Source organism: Pteropus medius, unplaced genomic scaffold, assembly GCF_902729225.1.
Source record: "Pteropus medius unplaced genomic scaffold, Ma_sr-lr_union100, whole genome shotgun sequence".
Lineage (NCBI taxonomy): Eukaryota > Metazoa > Chordata > Mammalia > Chiroptera > Pteropodidae > Pteropus > Pteropus medius.
In genome coordinates, this window is record NW_024340849.1 from 22,272,836 (window position 1) to 22,290,189 (window position 17,354).

Sequence of the window (17,354 nt, forward strand, 5' to 3'; positions counted from 1 at the left end):
CCTACATGGCGTCTTCATCTTGCCTGTTTCCCCTTGGTCTTTACCGTGAAGGCTTATCTTTCCAAATGTAAGATCATCAAGTTCCACAAAGCATACTTGCCCGTCTGTTTTGACCAGTAACTTCTGCTTATAACTACATAACAGTGCACAGTGGTACCACAAGTGGCTAGTATAGAAAAGTATGCAATTATAAAAAAGATAGATAGATAGATAGATAGATAGATAGATAGATAGATAGATAGATAGATATATGCCCTAAAATTATGTGTTTACATTTCTGCATGTGCTAGAACTTAGGTCTAAATCTGGAATGAGTTCAATGTCAACTCAAAAAGTCTAGGATGCATGTGTTCTTTATGTGAGTCAGTAAGCATGTGTACAGGAAAAATTCAGAATGTCAACTCTGCAGCTTTCAAAAACTCTGGAAAAGATATCAACCAAGAGCTATTAAAATATTACATTTCCAGGGAATCTGTCACAGACAGGAAGTTGGATCAGAGACTGGATATGAGATTGAGATGAACAGGCAAATCAATACAAGTCTCATCAGGGGCCTTTCTCAAACATCAACAGTGAGGCTGATGGAAATGATCTAGAGGAGAAACTATCCCATAAAACACAGAGCTATAGAAGATCATATATAAACATGGGACAGTAGAAAACTCTTGAGAAACTGGGTGAGAGGGAAAAAAAGAGTTAAAAAAGTGTTTAGTTTATACATATCTAGGTAATACTTTGATTTAGGGTGGGGGTTACTGCAGTCTACTTATAGAACAATGAGGCTGTCCATTCAGTTATGAGTGGGTCACACTGACAAATTCCTAAGTGGCAAAACCCTGGTACGTCGCTAAAGATATAAGAGAAATCAGTGCTAACCTGTCCTTTTATGAAATCATGCTTAGCCCTAACCTGAAATGTCATGCACTGCTGGGGTTGTTATATCTCAATAAAGGGACAACCACACCTAAAATAACAAGGACATGGGACGATGATCTTAAAATGATAGATTGAAAATATTTGTTCTCTAAAGGACTGAGAAAGACTGAGTGAAAATACAAGAAAGTTAAGAGATGAGAAAGTCAATAAACACAGCCTTGTTCACTCACCAACTCTCAAAAATTTTCATCCAGAGGGAATCTCCTTAATGCTCGGAAGAGAAAACATAGGGCAAATGCAAGACAATTTGCTTCACACAGCAATAAAAAAAACTATGCAATTAAGAGGTAATCTAGGTGACACCCAACTCTGCCTGATTCCCAAAACAAGTTCTGATAAACCGACAGATTCATAATGGGTGACTGAGGGAAACTAGGCCATAGAGGAAATACCTGTAATGTAACCTCTGAGGCTTAAGAGGGAACGCTCATGTCTTGGCAACTTCATGTCTCACACCTCAAGCCCTTTGAGTTTTTGTCATAGAAAAAACCTGGGCCGTCTAACAGGAATCTAACACATATGTAATTATTGTTTATGTTCTCTTGTGAGTGTGTGTGCATGACGGTGGATTTATATATGTTAAAATCCAACCGTCGTCAATAAAAAATATCAAAAGTGCTCCTAAAATAAGCTTCCTTTAAAAATGAGTTAAACAAATACGGGATGATTGATGTTGAATATACAAAGTACATAGATTATAAAGTTCTGTTATCATAAGCTGAAAGGGGTAAGCCTCTGGGATTTCCTCATTTCCCTTAAAAAAATGCATTGTTTCACATAAATGCCTCAGGATCATTCTACATGTTCTCCGTAGTCATCAGGAACTCCCAGGTATAAATATGCATACATTTTGACAGCATGATATAAAGTGGAAAAAACAGTAAACCAGGAGCGGAGAGATTTAATTTTGGTCCTAGGTCAGTTACTCACTGAGTATTAAATCATGAGCAAGTCACAAAATTTCTCATAAGATGTTTGTTTTAGTCAACAAATATTAAGCTCCTATTATGTGCAAAGTCCCATTCTTGGTACTTGGAATATAATATAGAACCAGGAAAACAGCTCTACTGGAGTTTAAATTCCAGCGTGGAGAGATAGACAGTGATCATGTAAACAAGTAAATAATATTCATAATTCAAGTGTAAATCCTCTGAAGGAAATAAAAAACAAAACAGGTCAGTGTGAGAGAATGCATCATAGGGACCTTAACTGAGAGGATCTGTAAAGGCCCCTCTGAAGACATGACACGTGAGCCAGACCCAAGTGACAAGAACGAGCAGTCACAGAGATAATAGAAAGTGCAAGGCCCCTGGTGGAGGTGGCCAGGGGTGCAGGGAGTCAGTTAGGCCTGTTTAAGAAACAAGAAGACAAGAATGGCCAGAAAAAGTCATACAAATCATTCGCTGGCCAACCTCGCTAAAGAATGTTTTAAGGATGAATGAAACAAGATGAGTATGTCCTTGGAAAAACTTAAAAGACTCTACAAAATAAAATGGATTGTTATGACCAGCATACTACAAATAAAAACTCCTATCCTCCGTATTATATCTTTAAGAAAGTTTAGAATTATAATATCTCTCATCCATGTATCTAGTCCAAATTCTTCATCTTCCAGACCAGAGAACAAAGGCACTAACCCAAGTCCATGACTGGCTTTTCAGGATGCAGCCTATCAGGCCAGGGGGCCCTAACTCTCACCCCTATATGAGGCTGCTTGGGACAATGCTTCCCACTTCTTTTCTGGGGCTTATTCATCTTACTAAAGGAAATCTTCAATATTGGCAAAACAAACCAATTGCCCAAAGCTTAATGTAAACAACATGTGGCATTAGCACCATGGAGATAAGAATTTAAAGTCTCAATATCCATGCCTGATCTTAGACTCACCACTTAGAGGTTTTATGACCTTGGACAAATTATTTAAACTCACCAAGGTCTTAGGTTCTGCATTTAAAATTGAAGGATAATAAAAATGCTTTTCTTTCCCAAATTATAGGCTTCTGAAAGAATAAGATATAAGATACATGAAAGTCTGATAAACTAGAAAGCGAAATAGCATATCATTACTCCTTTTTTTTTTTTAATTTGGCCTCCCCTTAGGTCATTGGCCATGCACTGCTGCCAACATTCTGCTATGTTGCATGATCACCATTACCTTGAATAGGTCTTGGGATTATCTTCCCATTTTGTGAGTTTAAAAAAATTATATCTGAGACGTACCATGAACACTTGGGATGATTTATGAAATCTGCCTCATGAATTTACTTCTCACTGATTCCTTTTCATCCGAATTCCCACAGTGGTTGAAGCAATCACAGATGACACTGGAAATACCTCATCCTGGATGAAGACACAGGATTCTGCTAAAGATAAGCCCTGAGACCTTGAGCAAATCTATCTTTTGACTATCGTTAACATAGTGTGTCTTCACCCCAAAATGTTCAGAACATTTATTATCTGTCCCCCACAATGTGCAAGCTATCTCATATTTGTCAAGTTTCCCAGAGTTTATGGGGCAATTTCAAATTCACCATTTTATTTGATCCTTTTAATAACCCTGGGAAGAGTGAGAACAGGGATAAGGAAAGCAAATTTATAGAGGAGAAAACAGAGGCTTTTTGTAGTTATTTGACTTGTGGAAAATCCCAGATGTCTAAGTATGCTGACTCCAATTCCGGCTCTCTTTGAAGCTGACTGAGCCTCTTTCAGGTAAGGATCTAGCAAAGAGCAAATGGGGTCATGGATATGAAAACTGTTAGGCTTTCCCAGATGCGAGATATAATTATCCTAAGGACAAGGGGACGTGCCACCTTCCTTTGTATGTCCTCATTACCTGACCTGTCAGTGGTGCCTGTCCCTCTAGATTATAAGGTAGCAAAAGGGAAGGACTGATCCAGGGCATTCCCACCTCCCCCAGGACATCTGGAAAAGCACACAGTATGCCTCCATCAATCCTTACTGATTGATTGTCTGAGTTTAGCCCAAAAGATTAGCTAGCTCTCTCCACTGGAATAGTTCCAGTTCTTTAAGAAAGGGCCTCCCCTTTGGAGTTCCAGCAAGGGGAAAAACAACACACCCATCTAGGCAATTTCCACACAGCCCTGAAACTTAGCGCTCTTGACAAGGGTTTCCTTTCTGTTTCCTCTTGGCTTTTCTCTCCTTCCCTTATGAAGTAAATAAATATTTTAAAAAGAAAGAAAGTTGCATGGCTCTTTTGTTCTGTCTGATCTACATATTCAGACCAAAAGACTATATTTTCCCCCCAAACCAGTCATGTTGGCCAAGTAGCAAAAATGCATTTCTTTAAAAAAAAAAAAAAAAGTTTATTTTACATGTTGCAAATACCGGGAAATTCTTATCAGAATGTGAAAGTTCAGGTCTTGATCTTCTTTAATCCCCTTTCTTTCTCTTTAAGGGAGAGAAAGCAAAGGACAAATCTCTCTTCATCATGGAATCCCTTCTTTCTGCCTATGCCCTGCTGGAAGCAGCGTGCCGCTAAGTGGCTTCTAACATTCCGGTTGAGGTCCGTCCTGCATTCCTAACAGTTATTTCGTTTTCCCTAATCCCCCAGACCAGAAGGGAATAACGCAATACCCTGCGATAAAGTGGTCCTGGTTTTCTGACATTCTCTAACAAAGGACATTTTATGACAAAATGAAAATGCTGAGGGTTGCCAATAATAAGGGTTGTGTTTGATTTAAACGACATTACAGTGCCTTAAGTCATAGAATTACAAAAAACTGGCTGATTAATAGGCTTTCCCTGGTCCAACTCCTTCATCTTACACTTGGAGAGACGGCATCAAGGGCTGCGGCCTGGCTCCATTTGCTCAGCTTCGCAGAGGCAGAAGTGGAAAGAGAACCCAGGCTCCTGGTTCGGCTCTCTGCATTACTTCCTTCTCCCTGACATTCTCCTGCGCACACCATTTGAACATCAAGGGAAAACTTAATGGGAAAATTCTTTCAAAAGGGTGTCTAATGAGGGATGATGCATTTCTTCATTCATTCAGCAATCTGGCAAACATTTGTTGGGCACATTTTATGCCAGAATCATTCTAGGTGATGGGGGATATACAAATGAAAATGATGCGGATCCTCCTCTCAGTGTGTGAGTAATGAGGTGTGTGTGTGTGGTGTGTGTGTGTGTGTGTGTCTGAAGAAGCACAAATTAATGTTGTGGCTTTAGTCATAAAAAGGGGGAGACACATTTAAAAATATCCCAGTGGGAGTGGCGCCAGTCAGAACACTGTGGCCAATACTTCCCTGTCTCTAAGAATGTTAAGTTCACCCTTATTACCCACAATCCATTCTGCACATAGCAGCCAGAAAAATCACAGAAATAACTAAAGCCATGTCATTCCCTTGCTTAAACTCTTCAGTGAGTTCTCACTGTCCATGGGATGAAATCTAGGAAGACCCTTACTAAGCACCCGCTTGACTGCCTCCAATTCCCTCACCAGCCCTCAGGCGCACTCTCTCCCCGCTCGCCCGAGGCTTGCAAGATTGGCCCCTGCGAGTTCCTCCACAGCACTAGACTTACTCCTGCCCTAGGGACATTTGTACAATCTATCCCATTTCTTTGGAACTCTTTCTCCTGATGGAGCCAGACTTGTTACCACCCCATCCAACCTACCATTCACCTAGCTGACTTCTTATTCTTCAGCTCTCAACTTAAACACCACGTCTTAGAGAGATCTCTGTGACTCTCAGAACCAGGTGCGAGCCCCTTCTGTGGTTTTCCGTACTTCTTCTGCCTTACATCCGACAGCTTTATTATATTTCCCTGTTAAGATCTCTTTTCCCCAGGAGACAATAACCTCATGAAGGCCAGTACTGTGTTTGTCTTGTTCACTACAAGGCCAAGGTGTAGAGTAGTGTTTGACATATTGCCAGTTTTCAAAACAAAAAGCAAAACAAAACTCATTGTTTGACTGGATGGGAGGATGAATGGAAGGATGGATAGATGGATGGATGGATGGATGGATGGATGGATGGATGGACGGACGGACGGACGGAAGGCTGAATACATGAAGATGTGCATATATAGACATTTTAAATATGAAACTCCACAAACCACGATTGGGATGAAAAGTTCTAGAGTGGACTTGATCGGTCAATTCTGGAACTCAAGAACAAGAGGACTTGCCCTAAAGTATAAAAAAGGGACTTTTGGAAAAAACAAACACTTAAGATTCATTATCCTAAAAAATGATGAGGGTAATTTAAAATCCTAGGTACCTAAAGGATGAAAGGAATCCAGAAATAACAATTCCAAAATGAGAAAGGCACAATTCAGTGGAGCAAGCACAGGATGAGGAATCGGGGGCCTGAGGCTCCTCACCAGCGAGCTGTATGGCTTCTTCCTCTGTAAGACATTTGGGAGAGAACCAAGGAAAGGCAAGGGAACAGACACCTATTTCTGGAGCCTCCTGAGCATTCCTGGCATGGAGCACAGCTGGGTCTTCTGCAATCCATGCCTCCCTGGGAGAGCTGGAGGAGCCCGGCTTGCTGAGTGTTTCTTGTTTCTGAATAACAAGATGGCTGCACAATTGGGCACAGATTGTGCTGAAAGCAGATAGGCTGTGAGCACCCCACTCTCAAGCAGGAAGGAAGTTCTCTTCCATCGTCCCAAAGTGTTGGTAGGATAGTGGTGTGTGCTTGCTCACGCACGCACGCGCGCGTGTGTGTGTGTGTGTGTGTGTGTGTGTGTGTGACTGAGAGAAAGAGGTGTGGTGGTGGTTGGTAGAATCTTTGGGGGATCTAATTGAAATTTTACTCTACTAGACTACTAAGACAAGATGAGAATAGAAAACATCACCTCAGAGAAAAATAAAAGGCAGTAGGAGGGAAGTGTAGTAACTTCAGGGTTTGATGCAGAGCAGAAAGGTAAGAAGCCCTTAGCCCAGAGTAATTAGGTAGCTACCCTTGGGGAAGCTCACACACAGACTCCAAGCATGTTTTTAGATTTTTCCTCAAAGCCTACCTCTTCACAAAGTTTCCCCTGCCCATTAGCAGTAGGCAGCCTGGAGGAGTGATGAGCAATCTTTCTCTCTCTCTCCCTCCCTCTGTTCCTTTCTCCCTCCCTTTCCCTCTTCCTCCTGTCCTCTCCTACCAATGGTTTGTCCTCAAAATAACCACTGACAGGCCATTATTGTTGTAAAAGAAAAAGAAACTGCAAGACTCACCCCAGTCACAAAAGGAAACTAACACATGTGGAGGCAGTTTGTACATTTTGACATCTGTAGGGCAATAAGGTGTGTCTTGCACTCCTGGAACCTATACTCCTGGTTTTGGGGGAGTGCTATGCTCTGTCTGAGAGTCTTTCACAGCCCCAAGCACTTTGTGGGGACTCCATGTATGTCCTCCAGCCTCCCAGCATCCCCACCAAGTGCGAGACTCTCATGATAATGACGTGGTGCATATTTTGAGAAAACAGAAGCATTACACATCCCCTGAGTCTCTGGCAGGGCTGCGATTTTCTCTTGATGGAATTCTGGAAACCCAGCCTCCTCTAACCTGTCTAGTGACTCTCTGAAGTCACAAAAGAAACATTGTCCAGCCCTGTCTTAAGAAAGATTAAACTGCATTTAACAACTCAGGAAAGGTAATGATCTCACTACAAAATCAACACAGGGCTGAGGCCGGGAGGCTGTTCCAACCACTGCTCGGTGCCCACCCAACACCTCGGACCTCAACCAGCCATTCATCTTCTGCTTCCACTCGCGGCCCAACTCCAAGGCTCTGACCAGTGAAATCACGCCCACACTGAACAGGACTAAATGCTCTGGGACTAAGCGAATAGACCTCGGCAGGCAGCTCCGTCTCTGCAGAGGTTCCAGTGGAGAGATCCCAGGTGTGTCCCAGGCTTTGGGCAGGAATGAACAAATCCAAGATTACGGCATCCATGGAGCCCTCCACAGACTCCCCAGCCCTCTTGTGTGGTACCCAGATAGCAACGAGGGAAGAGGTGGGGAGACAAAAACCAGAGTAGAACTTTGGAGAGTAAAAGAAAATGAGTCACTGAACGGAAGAGCATAGTATCATACCATTGGATTTGACCCCAGAAAAGACAAAAGATAAGCTTTTGGGCGGGGCGGGGGAGCGTTGCATGCTGTAGTAAAATTCATGAGATGAGGAAAAAAAATCAAATGATAAAGGTAAAAAAAAAAAAAAACTTAGGATTTAGGGCCTGAGCGTTCTTTATGGTTTATGGATATGCTGAGCAAATGACACCAAATCCTCACTGGTAAGTTTCTGATGAACTTTTCAGCACAGAGCCCAAGTTTACAAAATGCCCAAAATAAAACTGGGGGAATGATGGTGAGTGATTAGGAGTCCCCGTCCAGCTTTGACAGTTTGCTGAGTGGGTCTCCAGATCTTAGAGCATTAGCCTGAGAATCAGAGAGCAACAGGAAAAAGGAATGGCTCTCTCTACTCCAGAGGCTACCATACTTTGACTTGCGCACAGAGGAATTAGTAAGTGGGTCTCATATAAGGCCAGCTCAGTATCAACGCCTCCAGATTCAAGCCAAGCTAAACAGCTCAAGTCTTGGCACTGTCTCCTTCAGGGAGAAGGAAAGGTGGGGGGCCGGCAGATAAAGACTCTTTAGGGCATGCCAGCCCACCCCTCAGCCCGTCCGCACACAAGGAACTTGATTTCCATGCCCCAGGGAATCTGTAGATGAAATTCCAGAAATTTGCTCAGAGATTGAAAATACAATGGTCAAGTTCAGAAACGGGAGGGCTGCTTCCTAGCCTCTGCTTTTCCATGGAAGAACTAATCAGTGCCATTCTGACCCAACACACAAAGTGCTTGAGAAATCAGGTGTTTATCCTTGGCCCCAAAATAGGCCTATTTCAGCTTGCCACAAGTCCCTCCTTTCTTCCTGGCTAGTGCCTAGGAGCCTCCTATGTCCTCATTTTAGCTGCTCAGAAGGACGAGGTGGTGATGCCTGCTCTGAGGGACACAGTAGAACAGCAGGAGGTGAATAAGTACTACACTTTCTGCCCAACAAAGACACACGCTGAACAGTTCAGGACAAGGAAACTAAGTCAGGTCCACAAGAAAACAGGGCATAACCATGAGGATGACCATAAGAGCCACAACATCACAGTTCGTGCAGACGGAATTTAGTACCAGATGCTGTGTTTAAGTTTCAGTGAGAGTGTGAGCTAAGTGTATAACCTAGCTCTTTCGCTCATAAGTAGGAGAAAACTGGGCAAGTTATTTCACATACTTGATCCTTGGGTTCTTCTTCTATATTTGGGAGGAGGGAGAAGGCAGTACTCCAGGCTAACAAAGTACCAAATCACACATCAAGTTGATGCTGGCACTGAGGAGCCCATAATTATACTTTATACTTTTATTGCCCAAGTTGGCCTCTAAAGCATTTCTTCCCTCCTTATCTAATTTTTATCCTCCAGGCCTCCTGGGAGATGGTCTAAGGAAAAACTTTACTGTCTATTCTACCAGTGAGGAAACTGAGGAACAAACAAAGTATAAGCAGAATGCCAGGACCAGCTGCCAAGTCCTCCTGATCCTATATAAGTATCCCCTCTACTGGTGAGCACCTGGGAACACATGCGGGCAGGTTAGGGACATCTGAGCACTAAATGTCCCTGGGATATTATCTCCCTGAGGCATTATTTAGGGTGTTTTATATTTCCTTACATTTTTTTTTTCCTGGCCAACAGATTAAAAGGCTGGACTTCTTTAGGCATAAAGGATAAGCCCAAATGGCACAGCATGAGTGATGAATACGAGGAATTAGAGGGAAAGAGGAAAGCTTCTTAACACACACTTTCCAATTGCCCTTGAGCCCAGGAGCTTAAATATTTACCATGAAATTTCCTGTCCCTCTGGCTTTGGAAGTTTCTAACTTGTGAGATAGAGTCTTATCCTGACAGTTCCACCTCAAGGTGCCGCTAAATAAAATGAGAGCAGATTCTGTCTGGTTTGGAAATTATATTTTCTTTGGTCTTTTAGGAAAAAATCAATCTAGGCTGGGTCTGCATGGCCATCCACCTGGAAAGCATGGGCTGCGCTATGGAGCGAAGGGCAAGGGCTGCAGCCTCGGTGTCAATCAGGGGCTGCTAAATATGAGCGCTAGGGCCTGGCTGCCCAACGGAGCCGGGGAGAGACGGGGGAAGGAAAAGCAGCAGCGAAGCGCTTCTTGACTCAACATCCAGGCTGGACTGCCTGTCCACACACGGCCCTCAGCAGAGAGTGACTTCATAATACCACCCTCCCAACTCACTTGCCCGGGCGGCTCCACATAGATAATCATATTTCACAGCTTCGAAAGAGATAAAAGAGAGATACAAGTAAACAGCAATTAAGTTAAAATGGCCCCGTTCATTGAATGCTGAGAGCAATTAAGAAACAGAAGCAGGATGGGGTCATTCTGGAAGCGATCAGTTTGAACAGTTTAAGTAGAGATCAAAGTGCAAATAAGTGGTCTGAGCAGATATCTTCTCAAGCGTAACTGGCTAGGTGACTGACACCGGTCATTGGCTTATCTGGGCCACAGATTCATCATGTATAACATGCAAGCAATCAGTAAGATGGCCATTAGCATCCCTTCCAGATCTGGTAGTCTCTAACTCCATCATTCTAAATCCAATCTCTACGACTCACTATTTTTCAATCTAAGCATGGCACTTTCCAAACTTGAGAATTCCTAAACTGACCTAAATGTGAAAATTATGCTCGATCTTAATTACTTGGATTGAGTGAAGGAATTAAGAAGTTAAAATAAAACTACTAGAGAAAAAAGAGGTCAGAAATTAAGGTGGACAAAAGTTAAAATTAATTCATTTGTTGGAAACAAGGCTATGGAGGAGATGATGGCAGAAAAAAAAAAAAAATGTAACCAAAACTTGAGTACTGAATTCTTGCAGGCAAAGAATGAAAGAGAGGGGACTTGAGATTTCATAATCTTATATATATACCTCCTCTGGAAACCTCCCTGACTTCCCTTACTGTGTTACCACAGCACCTCTGCACCCTGCTAACTGCACCTGTCACACAGAAACTTCCACATCAATTTAGTTGTCTGCCTCTCCCAGAAGATAGAGAGGTTCTTTGAAAACAAGAGAGAGCATCTTATTCAAATTCGTATGTGTAAGACCTTGCACAGAGCCTGTATAAAGTAATTGGTCAAAAGTATTTTGAATGAATAAGCATTAAAATTACTTCCCCAATAGCAATTAAAATAAAAAATGATCCAGGCCACCAGCTAAAGGTTTTTAATTTCTGGAGAGACCTCCAGTAGCAAGGCAAGGCGCACTCATTTGAAAGTACAAGTGTACTCAAGGTTCTCATTAGCATTTTCAGGAAAGTAAAAAAAAAAAAAAAAAAAAAAAAAAAAAAAATCTAAATTTACCTCCAGGGACCTTGTCATTATTCTTTCCAGAAAGCATGATACCAACTTTGAAATGATTTGACTTAGAATAAAACCCAAGTAAAAATGTAGAATATCATGTAGAATATCTACTGTTAAATATCTGGAGACATGTGATTCACTCAAATTAAGAGGTTACTGTCATTTGACTGAATGCCTATGTATAAAGAGTGTGAGTTCCAGGATCAGACAACCTAGTTCAAATTCTGGCTTGGACCCTTCCAGACCATGTAACATTTTCAGGCTGAGGTTGAAGAGTATCTCCCGGACTATCTGCAGAGGAGTTAGATGAGATGACCTCGAATTACCTCTTAATCCCAGGTATTCCCACCCTAACCATAAGTCAGCTATTGCCAAGTCACATTCTGCATGACTGCTCTTGCTAAGCTCCTGCACATGTCACAGCTAGTGGTTCATCTATATCAGTTGTTCATTTATACCTGTGGTTCTCTACTTGCTCAAGTTGGCGTAGGGTAAAGATCAAAAATGGGTTATCGGAATTCCTTTGGAGATCTTCTACAAGATGAACATATCCAAGAAACATACACGCACACACACACACTCACTCACTCACTCCTAGAGGATACTTCCAAGGATATCGTTCAGGAATATATGTTTCAATAAAGTTTCCCAGAGAGACTGATTTTCCACGACCTCGTCCCTCGCTCTGAGACACTCCCTGACTGAGCTGAGACTTATGCTTACGTGTAAAGACACAGTAAAGACCACCCTTTTAAAAAGAACATCTTCAAAGTCACAGTCTCAGCCCATAGCAAACCAGGTATATTTCTAGCACTAATTAGTGCATAACTCTTGGGCCTCCCTTCCTCCTTCTCACATTACCCTTCAATAACTGTGTTCTACCACTGGCTCAAACTTTTATTTTCAATCTGAGTCAATGGCCATGTTGTCCCCAGACACCCATAAGTGGTTATAGCTGGAGAACAGAAATATGTTAACACGTCATCTAGGAGCTAGGCCTTCCACCTTACCAGGCCATTCCAAGAAAGAAAGAAATACACACGCATACTCAGAGAGAGGGAAGGGGGAAAGAGAGAAAGAAACAGATTAATACTTACTTGGAATCTGAAATACAAACCTAGTTTAAGACCATATTCTCTTCAACTAGCGTGAGATATTCTGCAGAGTTCTAGTGGTCGGATTGGGCATTTGTTTACTTGTTTGCTTTAATTTGGGTTTTGGTTTCTATCAATTGGGAATAAACAAAGAGTGAGCTACAAACATACCAACTACCACCTCTCTACATTCTGGACGCAAAAAGAAAGCAAATTTTTGTTGATGCAGCAAAGATATATTAAAACAAAAACTCCGTGTGCTGCCTGCTGCGAAGAAATGGGCAGGAGACCAGCAGACCCTACTGTCCTCCCAGCCACCGCTGTAGTGTCTGCTGGGGCTTCCTCCTGGCCCCTCCTTTGTGTCTGGCTTGAATCAGCCTTGTCATGAGGCCTTTGGGGGCCTATCTGCAACTAACTGGTTAGAGTCAAAGCCATTGAGGCCCTCCTCCGGGGACACCCTGTCTCTAAAATGTAGCGGTAAAGAGAAACCACTCATAGCACGAGTGACACGGTGGGAGGTCTAGGGGCACCCTTAGTGGGCGTGCTTCCTATACAACCTGTCTCTACATTTATTTTTTTATAAATCACCATACATCACAGATGGATAATAATGAACCCTATTCAACAAGACTTGGTGGGGAAGGAAGAGGAGGGAGAAAAGCAATCCATTCCATGATCTGCATGAAGAAAGTGTCTCTGGTCTTCAACAGTGACGTGCCTCCCGCCCCCCGTGCCCCCAGAAAAGAAAAGAAAGGAACTAAAAGAACAGGTGAATTTCTCCAAGATATTTATTTGCACACGAAAGGGCACAATTCATACCTTCAAAAGTCCAACAGAGTTCTGAAAATACCAATCGAGCTAAAATTTCTTTCAGGTAGAAGACACTTAAGGAATCTCAACATTAAGGACTAGCATGTTTGGGGTGTCTGCTTTATGCAAGGTATTACTGTAGGTGGTTTTCTATGTATGAGGATACCTCATCACACTTAATTCTCCACGTGTCCCCCGAATCCCATTAGACAGATGAGAACACTGAGGTGAAGAAACATTAAATGACCTATCTAAGGGTGTCCGGGTACAAAGCCTAGAAGCTTAAGCACAATACACAGCCAACTGGGAGGCAGAGCAAGGACAGAAATGTCAAGCTGCCCAAGAGTGGAATTTTCCTTTAGCCCTGGGGTTACGCCCTTATGAAAATAGCCTCGGGACCTGAAGAAGCCCCAGAGCCAAGAATGTTCCTTTCCCTGATGAGCACCCACATTCCCAGGGATGTGGCCCACCACCCCTGCCGGGCCTGGGCCGCACTCCAGAGGAGGAGCGAGCCTTGTCTGGCCAATGCACGAGGCCCGACCCTCACTCCCCAGGCAGATGTGGATCCTGGAGGTGTTTTCTTTCCCTCTTCTTATTTAAAGAAAAAACAAAATTCTCTACACTCCCCACATGTGAAATGCCGCTGGTGCTGCCGCCAGACAATAATTTTACAGTCACACAATGACCCTTGCGCAGAGAAAATAGGAAAAGCCTGCACCCCGCCCCATCCAAGCCTGGGAGAGTCAACCTTTGGAAAAGCCCAGGTCGCAGAAGATCAAACTCACTAGCTGAGGAACAACAGGAGGTGGGGAGGCAGGCAGGGGAGAGGACAGGGAAGGAGGAAGCATGAAGTTTAAAGGTCAAAACAAATGTCAACCTAACACCAGCACTGTATGAACAGCGCAGAGCCTCCCTGCTAGACAAATAAATGCTGCCGGGGAGGCCGGGTATCAAGAGGTTTTATTAACTCTCTTCCTGGAATCGTGCACATAGGAAGTCTGTTCTATCATATAAGCTGCAAAGCACAATATTTATCCCTCAGGGGGGGAAATCACAGAGCTGATACTGAATCCGCAATACAGAGCTTCTCCCCCATTCCCTTTCCAGCTGCACCTCCGGGGGCCTGTCAGCAGGAAATACCCAAGCGGATTTTGATAAGAGTGGAAAGGGTCATGTGCTGATGAGAACTCAGGGCACAACCCTGCCTCCGCCTTCTGCTGACTCTTTCTCAGGTGTGACTCGGTCCCACTGAGCACAAGGGAGGCCTGAGATGAACAGGCTCCCTCCAAACCCCCACACTGGGGGGTCCTCATTATGCCCCGTGGATCCCACCAGTTCCGTGGGGATCCCACCTCGAAAAATGCCCCTTCGCGGAGTCCAGTGCAATTAAAGAGAAGCCATTGGATGGCTGGTCCTGGCTTGGCTTACTTGCAAGGGAAAAGCTCTCTGCCTAGTCGTGCTTCCCATGCTGGCTGCTCACCTGGATCACCTGGGGTGCTTAAAAATATGTGTGTGTGTCTGTGTCTTTCTCGATCTAACCCTAAGAATTTCTAATACAGTTAGCCTGGAGTGAATCTTGAGAATCTGTATTTTTAAAAAAAGCTCCCAGATACTTCTGATGTAGTCGGTGACCTTGACAGCAGTCTCTAAATGAGTGCTGTAGGAAATTAGAGATCACAGTATCGTCCTCCTTGCAAGTTGAAACCAGTGGTCCAGGAGAGGCAGCTCAGTTCGTAGCAGGCCACTGTGGTAGTCACCATGAGCTACTATTTAAAGTGCCCCTATTTAAAGTGCCATATCGTTTCTGCACTGCATTCAAGCGGCGATCCTGGGTCTGGAGACACGCCTCCATCCTCACGCCTTCCCTGGTGCAAGAAATGCCTCTTCCAGCTAACTTTCATCATTATCACCCTTCTGCTATCAAATATATCTGACTGTTGACATTCTGGTCTCCGAGGCCTCCCTTACTTCCTGATGGGATTTAGTTTACCGAACTCCCTGACATCTGTATAGTTATCATCTGGTTATCGCTGAGAACTTTTGAAGGAAAGACTTCAAATTTTTGAACTATTTCCTGAACAACTGAGGCTAGAGAATGTTTTGCTCTGACAAGTGTTAAAAAGAAAATAAAAAAATAATGTATCATGTATCAGCCAAGTGTAAAAGATAAAAAGATAAATAGATGAATCCACTGGCAATCTCAAGGACACTGAAAAAAATACTCAAATCCTAGAATAAAAGAACAATCCAAAGACAAGCAACCGATAAAAAATAGGTAAATGAAAACATATTACACAAAGTGAATAAAGTCAAAACATGCTTAATGTCAAACTGACCAAGAGCCAAGGGAGGTGAGGACATTACTTCACCATCTCAGGGCAGCCTTGGGCAAGCCATGGGGATGCTGTGTTTCTCAGGCTTCCAGCCTCCACCCAGAATCCCCTACTTCTGGCTCTGCGCTCTCCCTCGTCAGAACTTGCTGGACATGCAGATCCCTTTCTCCTTCAATCACTTCTGCAGAAACTCTTCTCACGGACACCAGTGGTCATTGACACCTCAGTCTGAATATAAACCAGAGGCATCATTCTCATAGAATCTGTATATATATATATGTGTGTGTATATATATATATATGTATATATATATATATATATATACATACATATATATATATATTTTTTTTAATTTTTATTTCTCAACTGGACTGAGGGGAGAGATAAGAAAAAACGGAAGAATATTTTCTTTTTCTTTTGGAAAAAAATTCAGGATCCACTAGCAGTAAGGAACAGTCTGGGGCTTTCTTTGGACGGTGGGGTTCAGAGTGAAGATTCTGGAATTTCTGGAATTAATTGTCTGTGTGTGAGCCCACAGAAAGGCTAGTGTGCCTTCATTTACAATCTAGATGGCGTATGGGCACATAGGTGGTGTCAGGTCCCGATGCTAAAAGAGGATCCTTACAGCAATTGCATTTTATCCCAATACCTTTTTCCAGACACTGAATTCCACATGAGGTGGAAGAAAAGGAGAAAATATTTCTCCAGGAAAACTCGGCTTGAGCCAAGGTCATCTCGATGAGTCTCTGCTGACACATCAATAGCAAAATAGATGAAGAGTGCACTTTAAAAAGATCTTCTCGCAGTTTGGGAAAAAAAAGATCTGGATTTTTGATCCCAGGGGACTTGTGGTTTTTAGTAATAAATAAATCAATAAATCAATAGTAAAGATCAGTTTCAGGCTAACTGAAAAGTTTCTAAAGGTTGAGTTACCATGGCAAGAAAGACAAAAAAGGTAAAGACATAAAAACAGAGATAGCTGAGTAGAACAAATCACTCCAGGTTCCCACGGAAAGTGTGCAACTGTGGGGCTCCTTGACCTCTTCGCAGGTGAGAATTCCTTTTCTGGATAAGACATTTCAGCAAATCCTAGCTCCAGCATCCTCGGGCTCACACACTGAGCGCTGCCCATTGAACTAACCCTTATTTCTTCTCCTTTCCCCCTCCTAGTGTGCCTCCTCCACTGTCACTTAGGAAAAGTCATCAACAGGTGTATTACACCCAACAGGTCACATTGCCCATCTCTTCATAAGGCCCCTGGCAAAGATAAGTGTCTGTCACCCTGCCCTCTACGCCATCACCCCCTGTGGGCATAGGGAATGAGTACAGAGCCAGTAGTCTTTGTCCTATTCCTGAGAATTTCCATGGGATTTTCTTGAGCAACGAGTGACAGAGCCCTTGGTGAAATATTCCTCTCTACATACTCTATGAGGTTTGCAGCAATTCGGAAACTGTTTCTCGTGCAATTTATTGTCTGATTTGGTTAAGCAATGATCACTATAAATCCATTAATGGGAAGTACGAATCTTAGAAGGAAAATAACAAAACACCTGGTAATGGTCAAAAAACTTGGTAAACACGAATGAAATCCTTAGGTAGTCTTAATAGATTCCTAATGGAGCAACTTGTATTGTAACCAGCCCAATTTGTCCAAACCTAATGAAACATTTAATGGGAAGTTAAATTAAACAGAGAAACTTGAAAACATTATACCTCATCCCAAGCTCTACAACACACAACACATCATACACACATACACAGACACAATAAAAACATTTCCTGATGTTTTAAGTATTT

The 17,354-nt window shown here is 42.9% G+C and overlaps 1 protein-coding gene and 1 long non-coding RNA gene across 2 annotated transcripts in view; both read right to left on the reverse strand.

The window, feature by feature from the left end:
• LOC120586173 (uncharacterized) overlaps window positions 1-15,830 on the reverse strand; it is a 39,582-nt gene extending 23,752 nt beyond the window's left edge. Inside the window, exon 1 of the long non-coding RNA XR_005648628.1 lies at window positions 11,891-15,830. This is a non-coding gene — a long non-coding RNA (uncharacterized LOC120586173). The remainder of the gene's footprint in view (window positions 1-11,890) is intronic.
• The window catches only part of SETBP1 (SET binding protein 1), a 324,498-nt gene that overhangs the window by 242,501 nt on the left and 64,643 nt on the right, over window positions 1-17,354 (reverse strand).